Genomic DNA, 15,167 nt, shown 5'->3' with positions numbered 1-15,167 from the left:
AATCTAGTACCAAACTTCGTAGACTTCACAGATCCAATATATATATTGTTTTTTGATCGAGTACTGTACCGATGGATGTCTCCAATGAAAGCTGGCTTTATGTTACTGTGCATTGAGTCGAGAGTAGTATTAATGATAGTGTCAGTTATCTCGAAATAGGAAAGCATGCTAAAAGGCATGATTTTTGTTTCAAAATAAATGTCCCTTACATGAGTATCATACGGTAGGTGAAACACATTTCTGATCGCTCTATTCTGAATAATCTGCACCTCAGAAATTTTGCTCTTAGTTGCAAAACCCCAAACACAGCATAGGTATGATAAATGCGAATGGACCATAGAAAAATAGATTGCTCGAAGCAGCGAAACTGGAAGCATTCTCTGAAATCTGTACAGTATTCCAGCTACAGGGACAATCTTTCCTTTCACGCGCTCAACATGTTCATTCCAAGTAAGCTGCGAGTCCACTAACAGTCCCAAGTACTTAGTGCTATTTTTTTTCTCCAGACGATCAACACCAATAAAGACATCAATAGATTCATTACTCTTGTTTCCAAATAGAAGGTAGTGAGTCTTTTTTGCATTCAAGCTCAATTTATTTAAACGCAGCCATTCCGCCAGATGTAAAACGTCACTTTCAACCATCTTCTGTAAATCTTGTTTGTTTTTAGTGTGATATAAAATAGTCGTATCATCTGCATAAAGCTGTATTCCTCCTTTGATGCCCCATTTTGTCACATCGTTGATGTATATAAGAAATAGCAACGGACCGAGTGTAGACCCTTGAGGTACCCCGCAGGTGATTTTACCAGAATTGCTAAACTTACCTCCAACTTCTACCAAAGATGATCTGTTTGAAAGATAGTCTTTAAAAATTTCTAAACGTATTCCATTTTCCCGTGTAAATCTATTTTACTCAAAAGCAGGCCCCTGAATGGTTTAGATTCACAATTGGATCCGCTGGTGGCGCTGCGATTTCAATGTCAAATTTCACTTAGTATATGGTTTACCGACCGAACTTTTCGAGATCTTGAGTTTACTGAACTAGCTAATAGCAGGCAAGCCAATGTTCGGGCAGGACAACGTCTACCCTAGACGCAGACGTACGCACTATAGACTAAACAAGTCCGCACATTGCCCCGTATCGAGAGACACAGAACGACTTACGAACGTGTGGGTAGTGTAGGGATTCCGTTACCAATACGCGCTCCAGCATACTGGTGAACGTATTGGCCAATGTGTAGATTTGCCTTAATATTAGGTGGAACTCCACTCCCGTTATACGGTTCTGGTTGTGATTATTGACGAGAGAAATGCTTTTGTATCCATAAAGAATAACAAGATGGGTTTTTGAAGGCATTTGATTGCCAGGCGAATATTTCATTTTCAGTTATTGTTTAACTACGTCTACAATTCAATAAAAAAAAAACAATATTCTAATTTAGATAAGACCTACCCGTATTAGACAACGGTTTTTACAATAAAAGCTATTTAGTCTATTCAAATCTCTAATAAGCATTGGGTTATATTGTCGGCATCGTAGAAAAACGACGTATGTGATTTTTTCAACTTTTTAGGAGAGAAGTTTAAAGTTTTTTATTGACACTTTAAGTCATGTATTTATTTTTATTTACTATGGTTAACAATAAAAAATACATTCGAAATTGTTATTATAATAGAAATTTATCATATATATAGATATTGTTCATATTTTGTATGTGAACACAACATGCACAAATAATTTTTAAAAAAGTTCATTTTTATTTATATTTTAGTCGACCAGCTTAATTAAATTCATCAAGTCAAACTAACAAAGGAATCGCTTGATACTTGGATCGGTCAGTTAAATTAAGTTTCTTTCAAACATAAAATATAAGTCATCCTTTGGCTGTGGCTAATTTTCCAGAAAAGACACTTGTGTCATTGTTCGTCGGAATTTTTGGTGAATTTTGGTGTCGCATATTAAAATCGTTCATCCGTAGAAACGAACGATATTTAACTGGCGCATGATAATTTACAATAGTGTTCCACACATAAGCTTCATATTTCAATTTGTCGGATCTGAAAATCCATCACAGCTTATGGAAAAATAAAACTCTCCTTTAAAAAATACTGTACATTTATTGAAAATAATTTTTATATAAATTCCGACGGAAAAAAGTTCATAAATCACGAAGTTAACTTTTTGCTCGTTTAGTAAATAAAAATAAAATTTTCTTTACACGTACCTACCTAGTTATTCAAATGTAAAACTTGATTCTTAAATATTGTCTAATCAATATTATTTAAGAATATGCATAATATTTATTTATTTATTTATTTAATTTTACAATACGCCCAAGGGGCATTTACAAAAAATATATAGTTAAGTACAAACATAGTGCGTAAAAATTTAAAAGATAAACAATGCTTTTTTGTATACATTTAGAAACAATAAGAATATACTCCTTTTAATGTAATTTTTTTCCCTTTTTTTAAGAAATTAAATATATTTTAATTCTTAAGGAATTATTTCAATAATTGAAATAAAGAAAATGTGAACTCAAAAGTTTGTTGAAGGAAAAAAAAATTATGCCATACTCATTCAAAGGAACATAATAATAATGAGATAAATAAAATATTACAAATCGATAAAATTCATAAACGAAAAATGTAACAATTTTTTTCCCTTCATGTCTTAACAATTATTCTCTTTCAGTTACTAGGGGTATAACGCCCGGCGAAAAGGACACCAAAACGGTCAAGCTATCTTCATTCTATTCGAGAACTTGTCATTTGCAATGTTACCCTTCCTTATATTTACAGTCTGAATTACGCAATGTGTGTGTTGGCAACAACTTATTTTATTTTATAAGTAATTCAACAAAGATACATACTAGAAAACATACAATTTGAAAGTATTCGTAGATACAATATTACATGCACATATATCTTCAATTATAGAATTACACAAAAAAGATTTATATGTTAAGATGTTATACTATTTTTGAATAATTTTTTTTTATACAGGATACAATGCAATAAAAAATAATTTGTACGTTTTTACTTTTTACATAAGATTTATTCCTAAGAGATTATTCGCAAAATCTAAGAGAGTATCAAGAAAAATCTCAATTTTATTGTTTCGGTAGTATATATTATATTACCGACACATGCTTCTACTTATAAAGTAATGCAGATTACAGTTGTCAAATAAATATTATAGATGATCAACGTACGCTGCATTTGGCTGCTGATGATGATTGACTTGACCATATTTTGGGAGTTTGTACTCGGAAAATAAAGTTTGATAAGCTCAAACCTTCAAAATTGAAGTTAAGTTTATAAAATAAGATTGAAATAGATTTACGCGGGAAAATGAAAACACAATCGATATTTGAATACCAATGAACTAGATTTTTTTTTTCGTTGTTTCAAATTGATTTTTATTTTTAGGTAGACGGAGTTTCGTTGTGCATTGAATGATGTATTAAACAACAGTTTAATAAAGTATAACACTGCAATATCGTTTGTTTTCATTTTGATTAATGTTTTCATCCACTTTTATTTTTTATAAATTTTTATTTCATTAGAAAGCCAACAGACATTTATAAATTTATAAGATACAATTATATTATAAATACATCATAAAGTCCAAATAGAGGCTTCCACATTATATTGGTATTGTAAATGTTGTCACATAAAAATTATACATAACATAAAATAACTAATCATACAAAACTTTTAATATTATTAGAAATGTAAATGTAAATATAATACATATTATTCAAAATATATCTTCTTTTGAATATTGGTCAGACAGTTGCTCATTATAATATATAATACAAATATAGTTGACCATACAGTGTACATTTATAATGTGCCTACATACAGAACTGCACATAACCTGCATAATATAGGCTGCGGATTCAAGACGCAACATCATTACATGAATTATTTTTGGAAATTTCACCTTTAAAAGAAGTAAAAGATATGTTATTAATATCAATACAATTTAATTTCTGATTACACATATTACAGGTTCTATTTACATTTGAATTTTGAAAAAATTTAGTGGAACATTTAGAAATTTTAAAAAGAGTTTGGTTTCTGGTCTGCGTTACTGGGACTCTAAAATTAATAAGTGATAGAATCTTAGGGCAATCTATCATGTTATTCAAAGTTTTATACTCTCAACCATGTTCTTTCGAGTTTGGAGAGTTTCACTTGATTATTAAATCCGCTAAACTATTTTCTCCACTCACAAATATTACGACAATGAGTGTTTTTCTATATTCCCAACAAGAGAAGTTATATGTCTACTTCTTATTTATCAGAGAGCCCGGGTATAGTTATACTATTTTTCACGTGATTGCAAGATGATCAAAATTATAATTGTATTTTGGATTTCAGTTCAAGAACAAAAATTATAAAATATGTGGAAAAAATATTTATCAATATAAATCATTTGGTGAAAAAACAAAGATTCGCTAAACAAAAATAAAATAAACATATTTTTTTTTTTTTATGCAGACGATGACAGTTCAATTATGCATTATTCTTCAGTACATATTTCAACTTTAAATATCATATTTGAGTTATGATAAAAATGTTACTAGTGAATTTAGTAAATAGTGTTAAAAGTAAATGTATACATTGAATTATAAAAAAAAGTATAACCTACATTGTTTCGTGAATATTAAAGTGATATAAAAATCGTCATTTTATCAGATTTTTTGCAGCTTACCAATCTAAAAGATCACCGCTCGCTACTGGTGTTTGGGTACTTTCTAAATTGTTTTTTAAAAAATGTCCCAAATTTCACGCGCGAATTGGAAGTGTTAATCATACAAACTGTAGGACCCACGCTCTAGAACTTCGAGCTTTGTGTGATTACAAGTCAACTTTCTACGTCACCTCCTGCACAATATTCTCATCCGGCGCCCTCAACGATACATTCCTACAGATCATATCTTCGGCTCTTGAGAAAATACTGGTTAAATTGATGAAATCGATGTTCGAGAAAGCAATCGACTCCTTAAAGTTAAAAATAAAGAGAGCAATCAATGACGAAGTTGGCACTGCACTAGATTCACAACGTTTCGATTTTAATAACAACATTACAGAACTTGAAGGAAAACTTTTTTAGTCCCAAATACGTATTACCGACCTAGAAAACCAGTTTGTTGTAGATCAATAATAACTTCAAGTAAATAATTTAGAGATATCCAAAGAAAAGAAGTTGTTCTTGGGGGTTTTAGATCTGAGTTTACTGATATTTCTTTCAGAGTGCCTCAGGGATTGCACTTGAAACCATTATTTTACAACGCGTATCTCTATGATATTTATGTTGTATTTAGGAACAAAAAATTTTTAAGTATACAGTTGATAAAAAAATATACCTCAAAGTTAAGAATCTCCTTGACTGTCACAAGTTTCAAGATGATCTAGACTTCTGGACCGTTTGACGGAATACTATTCGAAAAATAGTATTAACGTCAATGTATCTAAGTTGCTTATTTCTTTTTCGCGTAGTCGACACCCCATCTTATATCAATACATATAAAAAAACCAACCTATTCAGAGAGTAGAGACCGCACTCGATCTGGGTGTTATTCTAGATAGTAAACTTACATTTGAGAATCACTTTGATAACATATTGACCCGCGCATATAGAAATCTTGGTTTTGTTATTTGTACATATAAGATTTTTAAAGGTATCGCGTTTATTCAAATAGTCTACTTTGCATAATATGTTTGCAGTTTGCTAAAGTATATCTTTTCTATTTGGTCTCCACAATATGTCACACATAAAAAAAAGTTCGAGAAAATTCAATTGACAATTTTTCGACATCTTAACTGCTGATGCAAGTAAACCGATCTAAATTATATGTCGTCCAACAAAAAGCACTACTTGCTTAGTTAAGAAAATCGCCGTCTGCTATTATACATGGTGGTTCTTCAAGACATACTTAGTGGACGCCTTGATAGCCCGGCTCTTATGTCAGAGTTATCGTAAAATGTCCCTGGCTACCGCACCCGCATCAAGTCGAGCGCTCTAATGCATATGCCAGCAGTCCGTACGATCTATGCCCAGAACTCTCCAGTATAATTAGAATTTTTCCTTATTTATCCCTTTAATTAAAATAAATTAACATTTGAAATGCGAATTTTAAAACACACATTTTTCACTTTTACTTAGTAGTTTTTTTAATTTCATATTAATACAATCTTATTTAATATCTAATCTTTCATATTTAATATTTTTTTGACACTTGTGCAATAATATACACACATATGTGTACTCTAACACATAAATCTTCACAACTAAGGTCTAAAACATATTTACACACGCAAAGAAACCGATTAATGTATATTTCATGTATTTCTGTTGATATTTGTCTTTGGTTTTGTTCTCTGTATATTTTGTTTGTTAAGTTTTTTACATGTTTATATCCCCAATAAATAAAATAAAATAAAACAAGCTAATGTGGAGTCAAGATAGAATTTGAACTCAGGACTTCATGCTAGGTATCCGAACCTGAGCTTTGAAAATAATGCGCGGAAGACAATGTTTTTTTTTTTTATGCAATGACGTGTGTTTGGTCAGCTCAATGCTTTTCAGGCATTATTTCATTTCATTTCATTTTTTTGCACCACAACAGGCCAGGAGGCCCAATTACAGTGGTGAACAACCAGGCTTGAGAAAAATCACATTTTAATTTTTGTGTTCTCACCGGAAATCGAACCCGGAACCTTCCGTGCGTGAGTCAAGCGTCTTGACCACTACACCACGGAGGCTGCCTAATTATACTTCAGAGTATCAGTAACAGCAGGAAATGGTGGACTATATAGAAATTGTTTACTCATTTTTAAATTCTTCCGTTTGTTTCTTTTATAAAGCACTTCACTTTTGCTATTGGACGGATACCGGTATTAGATAGATGGTGATGAGATGTAAGTTTCGCGCTGTTTATGTTACACTAGTTCCACATGGTCAGAAGAATGCACACGCAGGATATGATAAGGATTTATCAAAGAAACACTTTTTACAATGTGACTTGGTCACAAAACGGTAGGAACAGTAATTTAAATAAGGAAGAATGAACCTGGTAGGGTCGGGATAGTTACAGTCTTATATGAGTTGCAGTTTTAAATAAGTTTTATTTTAAAACATATTTAACGCTTCGAATACACCTAGTTAGTTTGAAATGAAATATGTTATCACAGTGAATTACAAATTAAAAATAATGTTTTCATTGTTTATTAGAGTAGGCCGATGATGTATGAAGTTTTTTTTTTAGAGATTAAAGTGAAAAGGGTCTAAAAAGTTGCATTTTGCATCACATTGAACGTTAAAATTATTTTAATATTCCATACTACTTTTGGCCCTCAACCGAGGTTTGAAGTTTTTCACTGTCTAAACATTTTGTTAATTATCTTTATTGATAAAATGATTTTTTTGTTAGTAAAGATATAACTTAATCACATGACAAAAAGTTTACACTCCGCGGAACTGATTCCGTTGAGCGCCTGGCTAATGTTGACGAAAACAATGGCTCATTAAAACAATGCTACCCATTTATTACAAAACAATGTGCAACTTACGCTCTTAGATCCTTTTTTAATAAGGTTCAATACACGTTATAAAATTTAATTGGACTGATTTTCTTACTTAAATACGAAATGACAGCCGGTTTAGCGCAAAAAATCGTCTTTTTCGAAAGCTTGAAGCTCTGGTTAAGGGGCCAAAAGTAGTATCGAATATTTTTTGTAAATTTTTTTTCCATTCAAAGAATCCAAAAGGCAAATTTTTAGACCCCTTTTATTTCGAAATTCGATACGAAAAATATCGGCCCACCCTATTGGACATATTCATTTGATTTATTGTGCATTTTTTTCATATTATGAAGTTAATTACGAAGGCGGTGTTTTTGCCAAAAATGTTCGACAGTGAGACATAAAAATTCCCCGAACAGTCACGGCTACTACACGCTGGAGATTACTCGTAGAACGGTAGCAGGCAGCAGCCAGCGGGGTCAAGTGGGATTTCCATTAGGAGGGAATAAATCATGCTTCTGATGTGTAGTTGGCTGGGACGGGGGCAGGGGCGCGAAGGGCGCCAGGGGGTTTGGCAAACATTTCAAATTCACATTTCATTTGAGGTTCTTAAGACAAGCCAGGGCTATAGAATCCAATCATTTTTATTTACAGTTTCACGATAAATAAAAATGATTACAAATAATATGAGCATTAAATACAAAACATGTTTCGAATAAACTAAATTGAATAAACTAAACTGAGAGGGAAAACATTTTTGAGAAGGATATATGAAAGTCTAGGCTGGTTTAAATTGGCACTTCACATACCGTGTAACATTCACCACTATGCTATGTTTAAATATCCACATTTTCTCAACTCTCCAATCAGTTGACTTTTGTGAAGTTAATAAACTGAAACTTTTATTGATGTGGGTGAGATTCATCTGCCTGAATTATTTCACGTACTACAACGCCTGAAAATACTTTCCGGTTTTCATTTTTCTTCTTACATCGGTTAGTTCAATCAAAAATATTTTAAGTATGTCTAAACGTTTATAGACTGGCTGGATTTCACTCCCTATCGAGTTGTTTTTCTTCTCTGTTGCAATCAGTTAAGCTTTCTCATTTAATAAAGATATATACAAGAATCAAAATGATACCATTGTCGATATTCGCTAATAAGCGGAATGGGGAATGTTGTACGTAAAGTGGCCACTCAACCCAGCCAATGACAGGTCATAAGCCCTGTAAACGCTCGAATATCGATAATCCTGAATTTGGAAAAAAATTCTACCTCATCTCTGTAGGAATATTGATAAAAAAAAAAATATATACCTACTTCCCCTCGGGAGAAATCCAGATTTGTGTATGTACAAAAATACACATACCAAAAAATAATTTTGTGTAATAAGATCTGGTCAAAATATAAGTATAAATAAATTGCAGAATCATCTGCAGGCGATTACTAGTACTTAATTTAACTCGGAAGAGTCTTAAATACATAAAATAAAGTAATATGCTAATTAAAAATACTTAACTTCAATATCAATACATAGATGGTGCTCCAACACGCTAGTGAAAGCTTTCTCATTTAATAAAGATATATACAAGAATCAAAATGATACCATTGTCGATATTCGCTAATAAGCGGAATGGGGAATGTTGTACGTAAAGTGGCCACTCAACCCAGCCAATGACAGGTCATAAGCCCTGTAAACGCTCGAATATCGATAATCCTGAATTTGAAAAAAATTCTACCTCATCTCTGTAGGAATATTGATAAAAAAATAAAAAAAAAATAATAATTTAACACGTGTGTGTCATCGACTGTGGACTATGGATCCTACAGACTTAAGTGATGATACTATTGATAATTAAAGTTGAATTCCAACCCAAAACTATTAAAAAACTTCTTCTTCCTACTCGAGGTTGGCGACTATCATTCTGAACTCGTCGCTATCCTGGGCTCGTTTAATTAGCGCTGCTTCAGCCGACCCACCAAACTGAACCATGATGCTCTTTTTCGTCAAATACCCCGCCTGTTCTCTATCTTTTCTTCCATAATAAGTTGGAGAGGGCATACTTCTCATTGCCAAATTTTGAGCTTTCCTCCTTTTAACGATGGATGGTAACTCCCTCCATTTATTTACTATGCTTAACACCGTTTCATTGTAGATACGACCAGTGCGCAAGATTAGCAGCATTCATAAGAATAATATCAAACAATAGTTAGAAGGCCTTAAATTTATTTATCGTTGAGACTGATAATCCAACCCTCCGCACCATACCATAATCCAATCATAATCCAACCCTCCGCACCATTTCCGAATTACATAACCCTAGCAATACATATGCTCTTATTGCTCTTCATTATGTGCTTAGACTCAGATCTCGGTTGCAAAAGAGTTTCTGCATTTTGAAGAAGGTTGATCTAGCAATCTCAATTCTGATCTTTATTTCCGAATTCGGATTCCACTCGTCATTTAACCAGTATCCTAAATATAAAAAACGGATAACCTGTTATATACACTAGCATCTATGTATAGTGAGACGGAAGTTAATGCCTCTCCATTTTCTGACCACTATAGTTTTGGTCTTTAGATCGTTCATTTTGAGTCCGAATTCTTTTCCTGCACTATTAAACTTGTCAACAAGTTGCTGTAGATGATCAGCGTATACTATAATGGCAGTATTATAAGCGTATCTGATATTGTTTATTATTCTTCCTTTTATTTTAATTTCAGTATCTGGCAAGGCCTTTCTAAATACGAGTTCGGAGTATCAGTTAAATGATTTGTATTGTTAAAGCTAATTGTTTAGTTCCCAGTATCTTTATGCTTTTCTTAGGTAAATACGGTAAAACCACTTATTATAATTCCAATACGAAATAATGATGTTTCTTTTACGAAGATCTCTCAAGTGTACAAAAATATTGTATTGCATTTACTCCATGTTTTAGAAATTATATACCGCGCAAAATAAACTCAAGGGGGCAAAGATTCATTTCCACTTTTTATATTCTCAACTTTCAAAAGAAAGGTTTAAAACTGGATTTTCTTTAAGGACAGGGATTAGATTTGGAAACTGCTTAGTGCTATTCAAATTATTAAAATTGGTGGTATGGTTGATTCATGTGCTTCAAATGAATATGATGTTAACAAGATCAAGTTAGACAAGACTTTAGTCTCATGGAGTTGAAACTTGTGACCTCATTTTAATACCTCAAGAATTTGGGAGAAAATAAAATCATATCAAATATAAACAGTAAAATAAACATCATCATAATAAAAACCCTTATTCGCACGCGGTGAAGCAAAAAGCACTCCTATGTTAAATTGCATCACGATCAACTGTCACAGAAAGGTAAAAATAAATATATTAAAGAATTAAACATAAGCTTAACATTTCCAACATAATTTACAAACGAAGAATTCAATAATACATATAGCCGAAAGAGCTACGCCCGGACCCACCTATATACACACACATTCACCATTGGACTTTTCTTTTAAACTTCAAAGTTAATATTTGCGTTCTTATGATTAACCCAGATACGCATTAAATTTTTGGCTGTAAAAAACTCGCTATTAAAAAATTAAAATTAGTGGGGTTCGAGCCTCGGACCTCCGATCCGTGAGTCTGCAACGTTAACCACGAGACCGCAACCCGATATCAACTGGACACACATACGACATACAAGTTCAAACGGGATATTATGCACCCCTTATTCTTATTATTCTTTTTCTTAGAGGTGGGTGTTAGTGTAATGCTTGAAGCTGCTGACGTCACTGCGAACTGTAAAGATATATTGTGACGGGTTCCCGTGAATAGTTCTCGCCGTCCAAGCCCAGGTCTATAAGAGCCTGGAAGGCGATAGTTCTTATTTTGCCGAATCTCCCCCTCCAAGCCCAGATCCGTAAAGTCTCGGGTTATTAGGTAGGGGGCGAGCTCTTTAACATCCTCAGGTCTAACCAGTGGTCCCCCGAGGATGAAGCTTCTTTTATGATGTAAACCATTACATTTACAACACATATAATGTGTATAGGCGGCCTCCGTGGTGTAGTGGTCAAGACGCTTGACTCACGCACGTAAGGTTCCGGGTTCGATTCCCGGTGAGAACACAAAAATTAAAACGTGATTTTTCTCAAGCCTGGATGCTCTGTGATGTAATTCACCACTGTAATTAGGCCTCCTGGCCTGTTGTGGTGCAAAAACAAAAATTAAAAATGTAATTGTAAATGTTAGGTTACAATAATAGCATGAAGGGATTCTTCATCTGCACCGCAGAACCTCCATCTAGAAGGTTAGGAAGGGTTCATTCTAGCAAGGTGCTTGTTCAATCTGCAGTGCCCTGTAAGCGCTCATCCCAAATCAACAATTTAAATAAAAACAAATGCAAGACATTATAAAACATTCGTTTTGACAGTTTATAAAATATGAAATATTTTTATTTTCTTTTAAAACAAAGGTTATTTGATACCAGTTATGATTCAATCTCTTTTTTTAAAAGTTTGTATTTACCAACTTGTGCTAGAAACACGGCGATATTTTTGGAATTTTTATGTGTAATATAAATAATTAAATAGGCAGATAATCGTAACTAACTGTTCCCAAACAACATTTTTAGGTTATATTTAAAATTTCTCGATTATTTTTGATCACTATCGTTTTAAATTAAAGGCTTTTACACGTTGTTAGTTACAAAAAAACCTTGATTCAAAAGATTTGCGTTATTTATAATTTAAATTTACTGCTTTCAATGCTCTACTACAATGGTGAGAAGTTTGACAACACGAACTATTTCATCAGTTTTGTAAGATAAAACACAGCCTGAGTTTTTTGTAAAATTGAATATGGCTCGCCACATTCAAACAGTTTAAAAATGCGTCAAATTTGTCACGGAGTCTGCAAATAAAGAAAGCGCACAAAAAATGGAGACGGCTTTATTGGAACAACTTTTTTTAAGGGGATACAAATAAAAAATGTCTAATGACACATAGGCCTAAAACATGTTTTGCTAGATTGCTTATACATTACATAAATTCAATAAAATAAAAATTAATAAATTTTTCATTCAATTTGGACATAAATAAACAGTTTTCTTAAAATTTTAGGAATTTTTGATGAAAAACATAGAAATTAAGGAAAAAAAATTGGTAAGACTTCGTCTAAGACAATCATGGTTTAAATAGTTTTAAATTGTCGATACTATCTTCGCCTTAAAGCTCTGCACCCATCTTCCAATCAATTTGTATATGACGACTTGACATCGCACGAAATTTTGATTTATTCGTCTTCTTTGATCTTTCTCTTTCGATCATTTTATGTAATTAACACTTACCAACACTATTCAAATATCATCGCACTACATGAAAAGTTATTATCAAACCAAAACGTGATTGAAATACCGTCCAACGTGATAGGTTTCATACGATTTCCAACTAGAGGCTTATTCTGTGACAATTTCGTTTCGTAAGTTCGTTCGTTCGTCATATATTAATCTCACTCTAATGTAATTAAAACCTTATGATTTATAGAACGAGTTAATTACAGAATAAGGCCGCTGGATGAAGAAATTAATATAAAATCATATTATTAGCTCGATGTATGTAAAGTGCCTTTACAAATTATTAGGCTCTTATCAAAAAACATATTGTAGTCTTAAAAATAAGTAAAGCCGACAAATAAATATTCAAATGTAAGCCTTTCATCCATCTTCTAGGATTTAAAATAATTATTTGCAAGTAGCTGAAAAAAAAGATAATACATTGTTTTGCAAAAATAGTATTGTACGACAACTATTAGATCATAAAATGTCCCGAGAGAAAATTTAGGACCAGTCCCATCATAAATTTAGTCCCAAAGGAAATGTGAGAGTTTTTTTCAACAATGCCATGTGCTTAGATAAAGACTTTAAGCACGGACCAAGATGAGCAGTCTTACGCTTCAAGCGTCAAACTTCAATATGTATTGAGAATAACAACTTGTAAACGAAATAAATTTACATTTTATTATTAAAACACACATAAGAATATGTTTATATGTGCCCTATTTTAAAATTCAAAATAAATTATAATAAGGTATGTAATAATTATTTATCATCATAATCATTTCCCATCTGCACCCAGTGGTGCATATGGCACCGAGAGCGCCGCTCCACCCACGTCTAACACAAAGACGCAGCTCCATGTTTAATATATTTTGTCGATTTTTTCTTTTACTAATATAGTTTTAAAAATCATATTTTATTCCATCACTGAGCACCTCTCAACCTGTAATATTACAAGACTACCTGCATCTGTCCATTTACAGCTCGCTTATAAACAACAATCCTCGCATTCAATTTTTAGATTATGTTCCATCCCCCAAAATAAATATACATGAACGTATGTGTTATAGCATAACCATGTTATTATTCTGTTTATTATAATTTACAGTTTTTTTGTTTTTAATAAAGTTTTTATTATTTCAAATGCGTCAATATCATTATAACCATTGAAAAAATAAGAGATAGGAAGGCTCGAAGAATGCTTTTTTTTCGGAGAGGCGTAGTAGCGTTAAGGTTGGAAACCGCTGGCTTAGAGGATTGTGAATATGGATAAAAACAGCGGATTGAGAAAATGTAACGTATTGATTTATTTTCACGTGAATACATTTTTTATTTAATATTTTGTGTTTATTATTATAATGTTAATAATAAGTTAATACAGTGTAATAAAAATGCAAAATAAAGGTCATATAGAAACAAAAATAAACACACTTGTGTCATACTAATAAAAAGACGTCTGGAGTTTTATTCCACTTTTATTTATAATTTTACTAAAAAAAAATCCGTGTTATATACAAGTGCAAACAGGGGTTGTAAATCATGATTTTATATAATTATGGGAATAAAAGAGGAATTATTATAATTAAAATCCAGTTCCGCCAAGAAATGTCAATAGAAAAACTCAAACACTTGTGTTACTTATAGATCAAAAGAAAATCGAATTATTTTAGTATGGTATGTACATAATTTCGCTAATCTACATCATTTTGTATTTCAGAGTAATTAAATATATAAAAAAAACATTAAAAAAAAAAAAACGTCACTCAAGTTCTTGGAAGGACTATAATTAGTAATACAATATAAATTGTAATGTTACAGGTTAAACTGCAGTTGTAGCTTACTTGCGTACTTAAGGCTGTAGTCTGGTAAAACGCACGCCAAATGAGGAAATCATACGATTTTGCCATTTAAAAACGAATGTTTTTTTCAAATCGCGCAACAATAAAAAAAAAACATTTATTAGATAAGAACAATAATTTTTAAAGGTATTTCTGTTAAAAAAGTAAAGTTAAAAGTTTTATGTAACTAAAATATAATTAGTTTTAGACCGGCAGAATACGCCATTTAAAATTTAGACTAAACTTAGGTATCTGGGATCTCAATAAAGACTAAGTATTGAACTAAAATTCATTGTAATAATTTGAAGATAATAAATTAATCACGAAAGCAGCCAAAGCAAAATTTAAATATTTGTTTTTGAAAAGATATACAAGATTAAATCACATACATTTTTGTGAAATTTTCCTTTATTTCTACGTAAAATTATGCCTTCGGTTATGCTTAAAAAATTATTTATTGAATTTTTTTAGTAGAAATCTT

This window comes from Micrasema longulum, unplaced genomic scaffold, assembly GCF_059751315.1.
Source record: "Micrasema longulum isolate JH-2025_06_02 unplaced genomic scaffold, ASM5975131v1 h1tg001438l, whole genome shotgun sequence".
In the NCBI taxonomy this organism is placed as follows: domain Eukaryota; kingdom Metazoa; phylum Arthropoda; class Insecta; order Trichoptera; family Brachycentridae; genus Micrasema; species Micrasema longulum.
The sequence above is the reverse complement of the archived record's forward strand: the minus strand, read 5'-3'. Positions refer to the sequence as shown.